Genomic DNA, 12,158 nt, shown 5'->3' on the forward strand with positions numbered 1-12,158 from the left:
TCCTGCCCCCGCCCTGCAGACCGCACACCGAGCCCCAGCCTCACTCCCCAGCCCCCGGGAGCCCCGAGCCGGGTCTGCCGTCGCCTCTGACCCCAGGCTGGGCCGGCCTCCTCGTCTGGGCCTCGGCTCGGAGGGTTTCCTGCCCGCCCGCTCCTAGCCCGGCAGGAAGCGGACACCTCAGAACAAAGGGACCGGCGGACAATGGCCATTGAATTGGGCCGGGGCGCTCGCGCAGGGACAGGCCGCCAGCTGCCCGCGCTGATAAGACCCTCCCCGCGGCGCCCGGCGCGGGGGCCAACGCCCGGCTCGGCCTTCCCCTCCTTCGCGGCCCGGGGGGCCTCCGCAGGTGCGGCCGGGACTCGGGACCGCGGGCCGGGAGTGGGAGGCTCAGCTGCGGCCTCAGGGGGCCGTGCCCGCCCCGCTGGGGGCTAAAGAGGAGCCAGCGCCCGGGACCAATCCCAGGAGCGCGCCGGGGAGCCACCCTAGCACCTGCCCCCCTCGACCCTGCCCCGCGGGCTGAACCCCCTGGGATCTGGCCCTGCCCCGTGCACCTGACCCTGCCCGGAGATCTGAACCCCTAGGATACGGCGGGTCCCGCAGTCTGGGCCCTCTATGATCTGACCCCGTCCCTGCACCTGACCCCGCCCTGGGGTCTGGGGGTCAGGCCCAAGCCCTGGGCAGGCGGGGGCGGGGCGGGGGACGAGGGTATGTGGGGGCCAGACTCTACCCGGCTGCCTGAGAGCCTGGCCCTTGTGCACGCCAAGGAAGCCGCGCTTTTAAGAGGGCGTGATGTTTGGTATTTCCCCAAAATGCACCAGACGTCATGACACTGGAGAGCCTCAGGGCTTGGCTGCGTTTCCTTCGCATTGTTGTGGACAGAATGACAGCCAGGGAGGGCTGGCCACGTGGCTGCAGCATCTCCTGGCTTTCTGCAGGGTCCGGTCACTTGCTGTCCCCAGGGGCAGCCTGGGCCTCATGCCTGTGTATGCTGCAAGGGAACACGGGGTGGGGGGGTCTGCTCCAAGGAACGTCCTCCCCAGCTGGGCCTCAGGGCAGGGCCATCGGGAGGGAGAGGCCACATTCCTGCCCACCCCCCACCCCCCTGGACTCTGCAGGACTGTCCGACAGCCTCCGAGTGCTCGAGGGCCATGTTTCCGGAAGACTCTCCTTGAAGACTCTACCTCCTCCCGAGGCCTGGGGCAGCTCTGTGTTGGCAGAGACTGAACCTAGGACCAGTGAAGAGGCGGCTCCCTGTCCCCCATCCCCAGGCCTGAGCACCCAGGGAGATCAGGAGTGAGCGCTGTGCTGGCTCCAGAGGGCTCAGGGGCACCACGTTCCCACTCGAATCTGGGAAGGCTTTGTGTGGGCAGGTGCAGAGCTGTCATTAGGGCAAGGGCCGGGAGGGGTTGGGGTGTCTCAGCGTTTTCTGGCAGCAGCCTGGCACCTGGCTGCCCCAGGATTAGATAACCACACAGGAGGGGTGTGGCACTGGGAGGGGTCAGGGGCTGGGGGCTGAAGGGGAAGCAAGAACTCAAGGTTTGGGGAAACTGAGGCAGCCCCTCTCTTCTGGGCAGGATGAGATAGCCCAGGCCCACTTTGGTCTTGGCAAGCCCCAGACAGACGTCCAGCCCATGGCACTTCCTGCCATCATCTCTACCAGCCACAGACCGCTCCCTCAGCAAGCCACTGGCCAGGACAGGGATGACACAAGGTGAGCAGAGTCAGGACAAAGAGACACTTGCCAGCTGCAGAGGTCCCAGAGCGGGTTCTGGCCCAGCCATGGGGGTGAGGGTGGCAAGGAAGGCTTTTTGGAGGTGGCACTTGGGTTGAGTTTGCCAAGGGAGGAGGTGACAGAGGAAAGGCTTGACAGGCAGGGACAGCGGGGCATAGACCCCAGTCAGGGGAGAGCCGGGTGCTGACAGGGAGGGCAAGGAGTCCCAGGGGCACAGGTGGGGACAGCAGGGGCTGAGGCCATGCTGGACCAGGGACAGGAGCAAGGCTCTGGAGTGGCAACCTGGAGGCGGTGGCAAGCCATGGCAGGGCAGGTGGATAGTGGTGACTGCTTATCTGCTGGGGTCCCCAGGAGTCAGGTCAGGTGGGGGTACCAGGGAGAGGGTGCTGGGGCTGTGACCAGAGCTCTAGGGAAGCTCCCCTATGCAGGTCCTACAGGACCACCCTGGCAGCGGTGGTGCTGAGCATGATCACCCTGGGCCCCTGCTGGTGGGCTGGGGTGGTGGCCACAGTATGCCAGAAATGCTGGGGTGCTGCAGGCTGCCTTCTGGCTCAGGGGCTCTGAGCATCGATGCCCAACCAGGGCCCCGCCATCCAAGGAGCCAGCCCCAGAGTGCCCTACCATGTGCTGTGAGCACCCCCCTCTCCTGGGTACCCCTGAACCCTCTCCGAAGCCTGGTCAAGTGGATAACTGCCTGCCACATCCTCCTCCACCTCACTGGCCTGGCCCTGGTTGTGGCCCTGCTGGGACCACCGTCTCCACTCCACCCTGATCCATAGCCCTTCTGTAGCCTCCTTCCTGTGTGAGCAGAAGCTTCCTGGGTCTCCCTGCACCCACTGGGACAGATCCTGCACGCCCCTGGTGCTCAGCCACGCAGGTCATGGCGCTTGTGCATTCTGTTTTCTGAGCCACCCAGCCCAGGCGGTGGACACCAGCGTCCAGCCCCAGCACTCAGGCCACAGGAAGTGGGAGGTCCAGCGGCTTCCATTCCTGCCCTCGATCAGCCCTTGCTGCTTCCTGCGGCCAGGCCCCGCTTGGCGCCGGGCGGCCTGGTGAGCAGTGACTCATCCAGAGCCCAGCACCCGAACGTCCCGCTCCCGGCTCTCAGCAGAGGACCCCGTCCCCACCTCACCCCACCATCTGGCCTGGGCTGCAGGACTGCCACCGCCCAGCACACACCTCCTCCTCAGTGGCCCTGCACCTGCTCCCACCCACCGGCTGGGTGTCTTCCACTGTAAAGAGCATGACACCCCAGCCTCAGGGGACTCCAGCCCCCCACTCTCAGAGGCCCTTGCTGTCCCTGGCTGTGGGGCTCTGCTCACCTCTGCCCTGCTCTCCCTAGAGCCACCAGCCCTGCCGTCACACACCCTCTGTTGCCTGAGTCCTAGGTTGGAAGGCCTACCTACCTCTGTACACCTGGGACCTTCTGTAGCCCATTTCAGCCGGCCAGCCCCTCCTCTGGGAAGGCTTATGGGCTCCTGAGAGCCCTCTCAGCCCCGCCTCGTTGAGGCTGCCTCTCCTGCCTCCACCCCATGGACCTTGTCTTTGAGCTTGGTGTGTCCCCAAGGCAGAACTCACCCTCCAACCCCATCCTATCGCGACCCTCGCCCAACCTGCCTGGAGACACTGCACCGGTCAGGATGAGAATGGAAGTTGGGCCAGGCAGCAGAGAAAGCTCCGAGGAAGCTCCCCTGTGCAGGGTGCCCCGACCCCAAATCCAGGTGGCCACCCCATTTAAGTGACAAAGGAGCTAGCCGCCTCAGTGGACTCCTTCCCTCCCTAGAGGCCTCCCCTCCCATCAGCGAGGCTCCTGCCCTCCTCATGACACTGTCACACACGCCCAACACCTGCAAGAGGGCTGCACCCACACAGGCACTGAGGGCCCCTCAGGCTCCCACGCCACACAGCCCACCCAGCTGTCCCGCAGCGCCTCCTGATGGCCAGGGCCCGAGGGGCCTCCCCCAGCTTGCAGAGCCTGCGAGCATCCTGTGCGTGGGTATGTACAGATGCACCTGTCCCCCAGTGGCCATGTGACCACCACACCCCTCCCCTTGGTGGGCTGGGAAATATCGTCTCTGAATAGCAACCTCCCCGGGAGCCAGGCTGGGACACACCAGCCCAAGAGCGTGCCCAGGGCCCTCCAAGGCCACCAGCAGGCTGCTGAGCCCTGATTTTCACCTCCCAGGATCACATCATCCCAGGCTCTTCCAGCCCCAGCCCCTCCACACATCACAGGCCCCTAAATTTGGCCCCACCTGAACCTACTCCTTCCCGCTGTCCCCCTCCCCTAATAACAAATCCCTGCTGAGACCTTCACCAGGGCGCCAGCCTCATCTCCTCCTCCACCCACCTCCCGGCCCCACCCAGGGACACCCCTAGCCTCTGGGCCCTTCTCCATCCCCTCCCCAGAGTGCTCCAAAATGGAACTAAGCATGCGCTCTGCTCACAGCCCCACAGCCCACCCTCCAGCGGCTGGCAAGGCCACTTCTCCTCTGCCGACCGGCCGCTGCGCCTCACGCCGATTTCCCTGCTCAAACTTGTGCCTATGGATCTTGTTGGGGAGGGGGTGGCTCGAAGCACATCTCCCCTACAAGGACAGGGGCCCCGGCCTGCGGGCAGCACTTCCCGGTTCCCTGCTTCATCCTCGCCGACTCTGCGCACGCACTTGGCTGTCAGGCTTTCTCCACGCTTGCTGCGTGAATCCATGAACAAATGCAGGAGAAACACGCATTTTCCAGAACCCCACGTGCAGCTGGAAGGAATGCTCTGGTCAGGGATTTGTGGGAGGGGAAGTCGGATGGGGTGAGGCCTGGAGGGTGGGCTGTGTGGGGATGGCAGCCACTCCCCATCCTCCGGGCGCCGCGGGGGCAGAGCACAGAGACAGAAGCTCGAACATCATCTCCATGCTGGGTACGTGTCTCCCAGCATGTGTGTTCCTGGACCCCAGGCAGGCGAGGCTGTGGCCTGCAGGTGCTGACCCTAGCTCAGCCTCAGCCCACAGTGCCGCCTCCACCTGCCAGGTTCTGCGGCACCTGCAGTCCGGCCCTGCACTCCTGCCCAGGACCCCCACGGCGGCCAACTCAGCTCAATGGGTGGGTGGTCAAGGCTGGAGCAGAGCCATGGGGGCCACCCCCCGAGGTGTGCTGGCAGCCGGGTCAGGCTGGGGTCATTTTCCCAGGCTCCACGAAGGCGGGTACCTGGCAGACAACGTTATTGTCCACAGGGAGGCAGCAATGACTCAGTCGGGCTGGTGCAGAGGCCCCCCGGCCGCAAAGGAAAGGAGGGTCCCCACATCGTCTGGCAGAGTGGGCACTGCCTCCCCTGGGCAGGTGTGACTGGGCCTTTTTCCCGGCCTCCTATCCCAATCTCAGTCCAGCTAGGGCCTCCTGGGCCTCTGTGATCCCAGCTTTGCTGTTAAGTGGGTACATGTAACGCTCCCTCCCTGCCTGTCAGCGGGCCTGAGCTGCGGGCACTTCCCCAATCGAGGCCCCCCGGGCTGCTCAGGAGTGCCCCGACCCCAGCTGTGGCTCCTCCCTGTCCAGGGTGAGCTGGGGTGGCAGTCCTGGGGGCATCAGTGATGGAACAGAGTTGGGGTTGAGGTCAGGGTTGGGTCCCCCAGCCTAACACCCCTGACCTCACAGTTCCAGCCGTGCTCATTGTGTGGGGACAATGGCTTCCTGAGCCAGGTTCCTCTCCAGGCAGGAAAACCACAGAGAACCTCCTCTTTGCCTCCGCCCACGGCCCCTTTGAAGGGCCTGGGCCAGCCTCAGGCACTGACTGCAGCCTTGGGGCCTGCCCCTGGTGCCACCTCTTACCAGCCTAGCCCAGGCCCCGGTCTCCCCAGGGACCTGCCAGCCCTCCAGACACGTAGTACAGGCCGCAGGGACAGTTACTGACGGCCCAGTAAGCCGCCGGCCAGAACCATGCAGGCAGTGGCTTCAACACGGCATCAGAGCTTGGAAGGACGCAGAGTCCTGGGCCCGGACTCCGTACAGGCTGGAGACGGAGGCAACCAACCCCCCTCGGTGCCTCCCAAGAGGCCAGGGTACATCTGCAGGGTGGCTGAGCCCTGTGGGGGCGGACAGCCAACGGGCCCTGGAGGGTGTTGGCCCTGGAGCAGGCGCACCTAGGCTGGAGAGGGCAGAGGATCCTGGCACTCAAGGCCTGAGAAGGGCCATCTGTCCTCACACAAGACAGGGGACTCAAAGCGGGGCTGCCTCAGGGCGTGTGCATGCCCTGCCTCCCCAGATGGTCCTGGGATGCCCCTGGAGATGCAGAAATTGGGGGTCAGTCCTCCAGGGGAAGGCAGGATTGAGGGCTTTCTAGAGTCACAGGTGGCAGGTGGGTCTGGCAGAGCTCTGCACTCTGAGGCCTCCAGCCGTCTGTTCACCTTGCTGGTGAAGGTCTTAGACCCCAGGCAGAGGAGGCTGGGATGTTCAGGCCTGGGGTGTGTCCAGGGCCCCACTAAGGTCTCTGGTGCCAGGACTGGGACAGGGACTGGGATGCTGCAGGGGCAGGTAATCTCCTGAAGCCCCCAAGGCTCAGGGTTACTTTTCCTCAGAGCCTGTCTCCACCGTCTTGGCCAAGGGGTCCTCAGACCCTGAAAGGGAAGGACCGAGGAGGAAGGCGAGGCGGCCTTGCTGTGTGGTGTTGGGGGGCACCAGCCAGGCAGGGCTCCAGGATTCAACAAAGACCTGATACAACAATAAAGAACACAAAGGCATCTTCGTGGCCTCCGGATTCACCAGATGGGGTGCAAGGTGGGCTTCATCACCCGGGAAAAGGCCAAGTGTCCCAAGAACATAAATGTCCGCTTCCAGATGGTGCCGCCCGTGGCCGCCAGGGGGCGGGCCAGCCGAGTCTCCCGGACACACTGGGCAGGCCGGTCCCGCAGGAGCCTGGATCCCAGGTGCCCATCCCTCAGCGGGTCCATGTCAGCCTGCTGCGTCTGGCTACCACCTCCAAGCTCCATGGAAGAACCACAGGGCGGCCCCCACCCACCATCACCCAGCTGTGGGGGCTGGGAAGGGCGTGCTCCACACTCCTTCGCCCGACTCCCTTAAACCAGGGGAGCGGGTGGCAGTCCCTGGTGGCAGACTCAGACTCTAGACAGTGACAAAAGAGCTCCCCATTTCTGGCCCCAGGCTCGGCAGCTCCTCATGCAGCAGCCCCTGCCCCACCTGGAACAGGACCAGAGAGCAGCAGCAGGCCTAGAAGAGGGCTTCTGTCAGTGTCTTGGAGGACACTGGGGGACAGACGGTGGAAAGAGGGGCTGGGAGGTGGAGGGAGGGGATAGGGGGTAGGTGAAGGGAGGGGTGGGGGATGGGAAGCAGGAGGCAGAGGGAGGAGTGGGGGCATCCTCAGGGGCTGCCCAGCATCTGCCCTCGCAGAGCCTCTCATTCAGTGAGAGGCCCTGCAGGTGTCCCTTGCTGCCCCAGTAATGCTCAGCCCAGGCCCAGGATTCCTGACCCACCCTGGCTGGGCTGACCGGGGGCCTGTTTGGCAGAGGGGCAGACGTGGGCAACAGAAGGCACCTGGGGGTTGGGGGAGCCTGGGCCTGTCTGCTGTCCCCTATTCCAGGGGCCTGGGCAGTAGGGGGTTCACGCTGGAGCGCTCACCCAGCCTGGCGCTGCCTCACTCCCCGAACTGCCAGGAAGCTCACCTCACTCCCCACTCTGTGGCCGAGGGATGGAGCAGGTGCCAGGTCACACAGCACCGGTGTGGGCTGGGTGACCATCAGGTGCCGGAGTTACCAGACACAAGCCCCCAGATCATCCCTCCCCGCTGCATCTGTGGGGAGTGGCTGCAGGGGCAGGCCTGGTGACTCCTGGGCCCTGTCACGGTGCCCCTGTGAGGAGAAACTACCAAGAGCATCCCCAGCCGGGCGCGGTGGCTGACACCTGCAGTCCCAGCTACTCTGGGGGCTGAGGCAGGAGGATCGCTGGAGCCCAGGGATTTAAGGCCAGCCTGGGCAACATAGCATGACTCAATCTCAAAAAGAAATTTAAAAATTAGAAAGATCACCCACAGGCCCACAAGTGTCTGAGGGCTCAGCCACCACGTGGGTGTGGACTGCGGCCAGTTGTCTGCCCCAACCGGGCCCGACACCCTGAGCTGGTCCAGAGGCTCCCGGCCCTTAGCATCTGTGCATCCAGGTGTGGGTCTGGGTACACACGCTCAAGCCCGTGCACGTGGTGGTGGGATGGGTGCGAGCAGACGTGCGTGCGGATGAATGTGTGTACGCGTACACGGGTACTGGGTGTGCATGAATAGCGGCCATGTAGGAGGGTGTGGTGTGCATGGAAGGGCACTCACATGAGGTGTGCACAGGCACACGTACGTAAGGGCATTAGGCATTTCTCTGTGGATGGTCACATGCCTGCACACGTGTGCCCCTGAGGCTGCCAGCTCCGTCCTCTCTCTGGCTGGCTGACTCTAGCTCAGCAGCCAGCAGCCAGCAGCCCACGTGGCCCTCAGCCCCTGCCCTGCCCTCCCCTCTGGCATGCGGGCAAAGGTGACTTGGACTTGGCAGAGGGCAGGAAACTGCCCAGGAAAGCTCTGTGGCTGCATGAATGGGCAGAACCCGCCCACTATGCCCCACCTGAAATTGGGCAGGACACGTGCACTTCCTGCCCACTGGCCCTGAGCGGTATGTGCTGAGCTGGGGTAGGGGGGTGAACAGAGGGGCCTGGCTGGCCTTGGGTCCTGGCCCTTGATCCCACAAAGTTCCCAGTACACAACACCAAACTCCACACTAGGACAGGGGTCCAGGATGCTCGGGCATACGTGTGCACTCATGGATGCACGCACACTCACATGCCGATGTGCTCCATCCCCACAAAGGGCCGGTCCCTGGCTAGTGCACGCCAAGCACAGTGGGGGTACACGAGAGGCCTGGGGACTGTGGAAGGCTGGGGAAGTTGGGGTATCCCTGGCAGAGAGACCACGGCGGCTGGCTGCCAGTCACACTCCCAGCCTGAAGTAGATCTTGCCACATCTGGGGACAGCCCCGGGCCATGGGAGAACCTCCAGGGCTCTGCCCCTCCAGTGCCAACAGAGGCTCCCCAGGGCCCAGCTCTGCTTACCCAGGGTCCTTGGGGTTCCTTGGCCCTGTGCCCCTCCCCCGTGGGGCCCGCTGCTGCCTCTGCCCTTGCAGAGCCTCAGACGTGGGAGGCCAGGGGCGGGGAAAGGCCATGCAGGTGCCCCCTCCCACCCCAGCAATGCTCCGGCTTTGCAGCCCTTAGCCTGCCGGGGGACCCCTCCCCAAGGCACCAGAAGAGAGAGAGGCCGCCCAGGCCAGCAGCTGGAAGGACCGGGCCTCAAGTAAAACATCCAGCCAGCCTCCACGAGGACACACTGCCAGGTCTGGGGCCACTGCCTTCTGCAGCCCCGACTCCCCCTGCCGCCCTTGAGGCCCTGCCCCTGCTCTTGGCAGCTCTGGGCAGATGCCAGCCTGCCTTGAACACTCAGCCCAGGCAGACAGCTCAGGCCAGTGGGGAGGGGAGTGTCTGGCCTCCTCTGCCACACTGGGAGCAGCAGCTGGGCTGGACCTGCCTGGGGCCCGACTCTGAAGCTGCCAATCCGCCCACCTGCCGGTGCCCCCAACCTCGCTCCAAGCCACAGGGTAAGGCTCTAGGTGCCCACCCAGCATGAGGCAGCCAGCTGCAGAGGGTGCTGGCCACACTCGCTCCTCTTCCCCTGCTCCTCAGCACTAGACAGAGGCTGCTGGGTCATCCGCTGTCAGCTGTGCTGGGCATGGGAACTGCTCCCTCTGGCACTTGGAGTCTCCTGCAAAGCACCTAGGCTCAGGAAAGCCTGGAGACAACCAGTGCCCCTGCAGGGACTTGAGGAAGCCAAAGTCAGGGGCGCAGATGCCCGGCCTGTCCCTCCCCTGGCCAGCGTGGTCCACACCCATACGGCTGGACCAAATGAGCATGGGTCAAGAATAAAGGCCAGTGAGCATGTGGGCAGGCATAGCAGCCCCTCTACAGTTGGGGTACAGGGATTGTGGGCAGGCATGGCAGCCCCTCTACAGTTGGGGTACAGGGGCGTGGGCAGGCATGGCAGCCCCTCTACAGTTGGGGTGCAGGGGCGTGGGCAGACATGGCAGCCCCTCTACAGTTGGGGTGCAGGGGTGTGGGCAGGCATGGCAGCCCCTCTACAGTTGGGGTACAGGGGTGTGGAAAGACATGGCAGCCCCTCTACAGTTGGGGTACAGGGATTGTGGGCAGGCACGGCAGCCCCTCTACAGTTGGGGTATGGGGTGTGGGCAGGCATGGCAGCCCCTCTACAGTTGGGGTACAGGGATTGTGAGCAGGCATGGCAGCCCCTCTACAGTTGGGGTACAGGATTGTGGGCAGGCATGGCAGCCCCTCTGCAGTTGGGGTACAGGGAGGTGGGGCGTGGCCCAGCTTGTTCTCTGGGTCAGGGAGTGAGGTCGCTGGGCAGACATCCCTAAGGACTTGGCAAGGAGCCCAGAGGCGGCAAAGGGTCAGATCTCGTGCCCCACCCTCCAACTCTGTGGCTCAAGGGGATCCCTCCAGGGGGCTCTCCCCACCCCAGCTCCATGGGCTGCAAAGAAGGAGCCATCCAGGCACAGAACAGCTGGACCAAGACAATGGAGCTCAGGGCCGGCTGTGGTGGAGCCTCGGGCCTGACCCAGTCCTGAGCCCCACATGCCCCACCCCCTCGCTCTATGGAGCTGTGCAGACCACTTCTCCCGGGCACCCCCAAAGGTGGACACAGGCTCTGACAAAGTCCTGGAGCCCTCAGGACCAATGAGCCCCCAACTGGCTGTTCTCCAGTCCTGTCAGGACTGTAACGTGGTATCCAAGGGGTGGTGGCGGCCACCAAACACCAGGTTCCTAAGCCAGCTCGTTAACAGCCTCGGATGGCCCTGCTCTGAGCAGGCAGCAGGAGGCGGCGGTGGCTGCTCAGGGCTGGGGTGTGCATGCCTGGCAGGCCCAGCCCTGAAGGCAGCGTTCAAGGGGACAGCTAGCAAGCTAAGGATAGTGATGCGGGGCTGAGAGGCTGGGCTCCCCCTTCCCCGAGGCTGCAGCATGGTCTGGTCCTGGCACTGGGAAGGGCCCAGGCAGAACCTGCCCGAGGTGCTGCTGGACATGCTGGCAGGCCCCATGCAGCTGCAGCGTACAGCTGGCCAAGCACTGCTTCAGGCCTGTCAGCCTCCAGGCTGGGAGATGTGGCCCCTAAGCCACCTACGGGACTGAGCAATACAGACCTGAATGCCCAAACCCGGCGTTCAGGCCAGCACCCAAAGGCACCTGGCCACTATGGCTGTCTACTCCCGGGCCGCAGCACCTCAGCACCTCGGCCACTCAAGTGTCTGTGCAGCACAGGCCCCCATGGCTCCAGGACCCGGATGCTGTGTTCCATGCCGCACCCTCTCTGGGGAAGAGTCTTTCCCCCACCAGCCCAGAGATGCCCCACCTCCCCTCCACGCCGCACCCTCTCTAGGGAGAGTCTTCCCCCACCAGCCCAAAGATGTCCCACCTCCCCTCCAGCCATTGTGGGGCTTGACTCTAGCACACTGGTCACCGCCTGGCCCCGCTTGTGCCCCTCAGCCCCACATCCCAGCCATCCTCTCCCGCGCCCCAGCCCCTGAGCCCCCCCCCCCCCCCCCGCTTCCATCCCCAAAGGGTGGACAGCCACTGCCTCCCGGGCCTCCCTTTCCCCTGGCCCTCACCTCCCACCCACCTCTCCACCCCTCCCTCTGCCTCCAGCCTCAGGCGGGCCGTTCAGCCAATATCCTAAACCACCTGTGGGCCAAGCCACTCCCGCACAGGCAGCCTGGAAACCTTCTTTCCTGGCCTCCCGAGTGGAAGTGCCCAGCCAGAGCTGTCTGTCCTGAAACCCCTCCAACACCCAACTGGCCCCAAAGCAGGTCTCCCTGGGATGAGGATTCCTTCCCTCCTGCGGAGCTGCAGCCCACCTGTGCCTGGGGCCCCACAGCCTGGCAAACAGCACCACCAGAGTCAGACGCTGCCCCCAGCCCTGCACCCCAACACCCGGGCCGAGGGCTGGATCGCTGCACGGCCCGCCTCACCTGCGCCCCTCAGCTGCACATCTGGTCTCCTCCCCAAATAAGATCTGGTGGCAGGTTTCACCCATTTCACCCCCCAGATCCACCCTCTTCCATCTCCAACAAAACCCCCACTCCATGCCACCTGGCTGTCATCTCTGGCCCGGCCTCAGTGGCCATCTGCTAGGCCGGGAGCCCCTCCAGCTGGTCCTCAGGGTTCCTCTAAGAGCCCCCTCTCCAAGCCCCCATCCTGCGGCCCCACGGCCCACCTGCACCTCCCTCGGGGCCTCTGGGTGCCAGCTGTGGCCCCCAGGCCCGCCCACCCTGGCCCAGTTGCTGCTTCCTGCTACCCCAGCCTCAGTGAAGCCCCTGTGGGCTGGTCCTGCT

The sequence above is a fragment of the Gorilla gorilla genome, chromosome 15 (genome assembly GCF_029281585.2).
Source record: "Gorilla gorilla gorilla isolate KB3781 chromosome 15, NHGRI_mGorGor1-v2.1_pri, whole genome shotgun sequence".
Classification (NCBI taxonomy): Eukaryota; Metazoa; Chordata; class Mammalia; order Primates; family Hominidae; genus Gorilla; species Gorilla gorilla.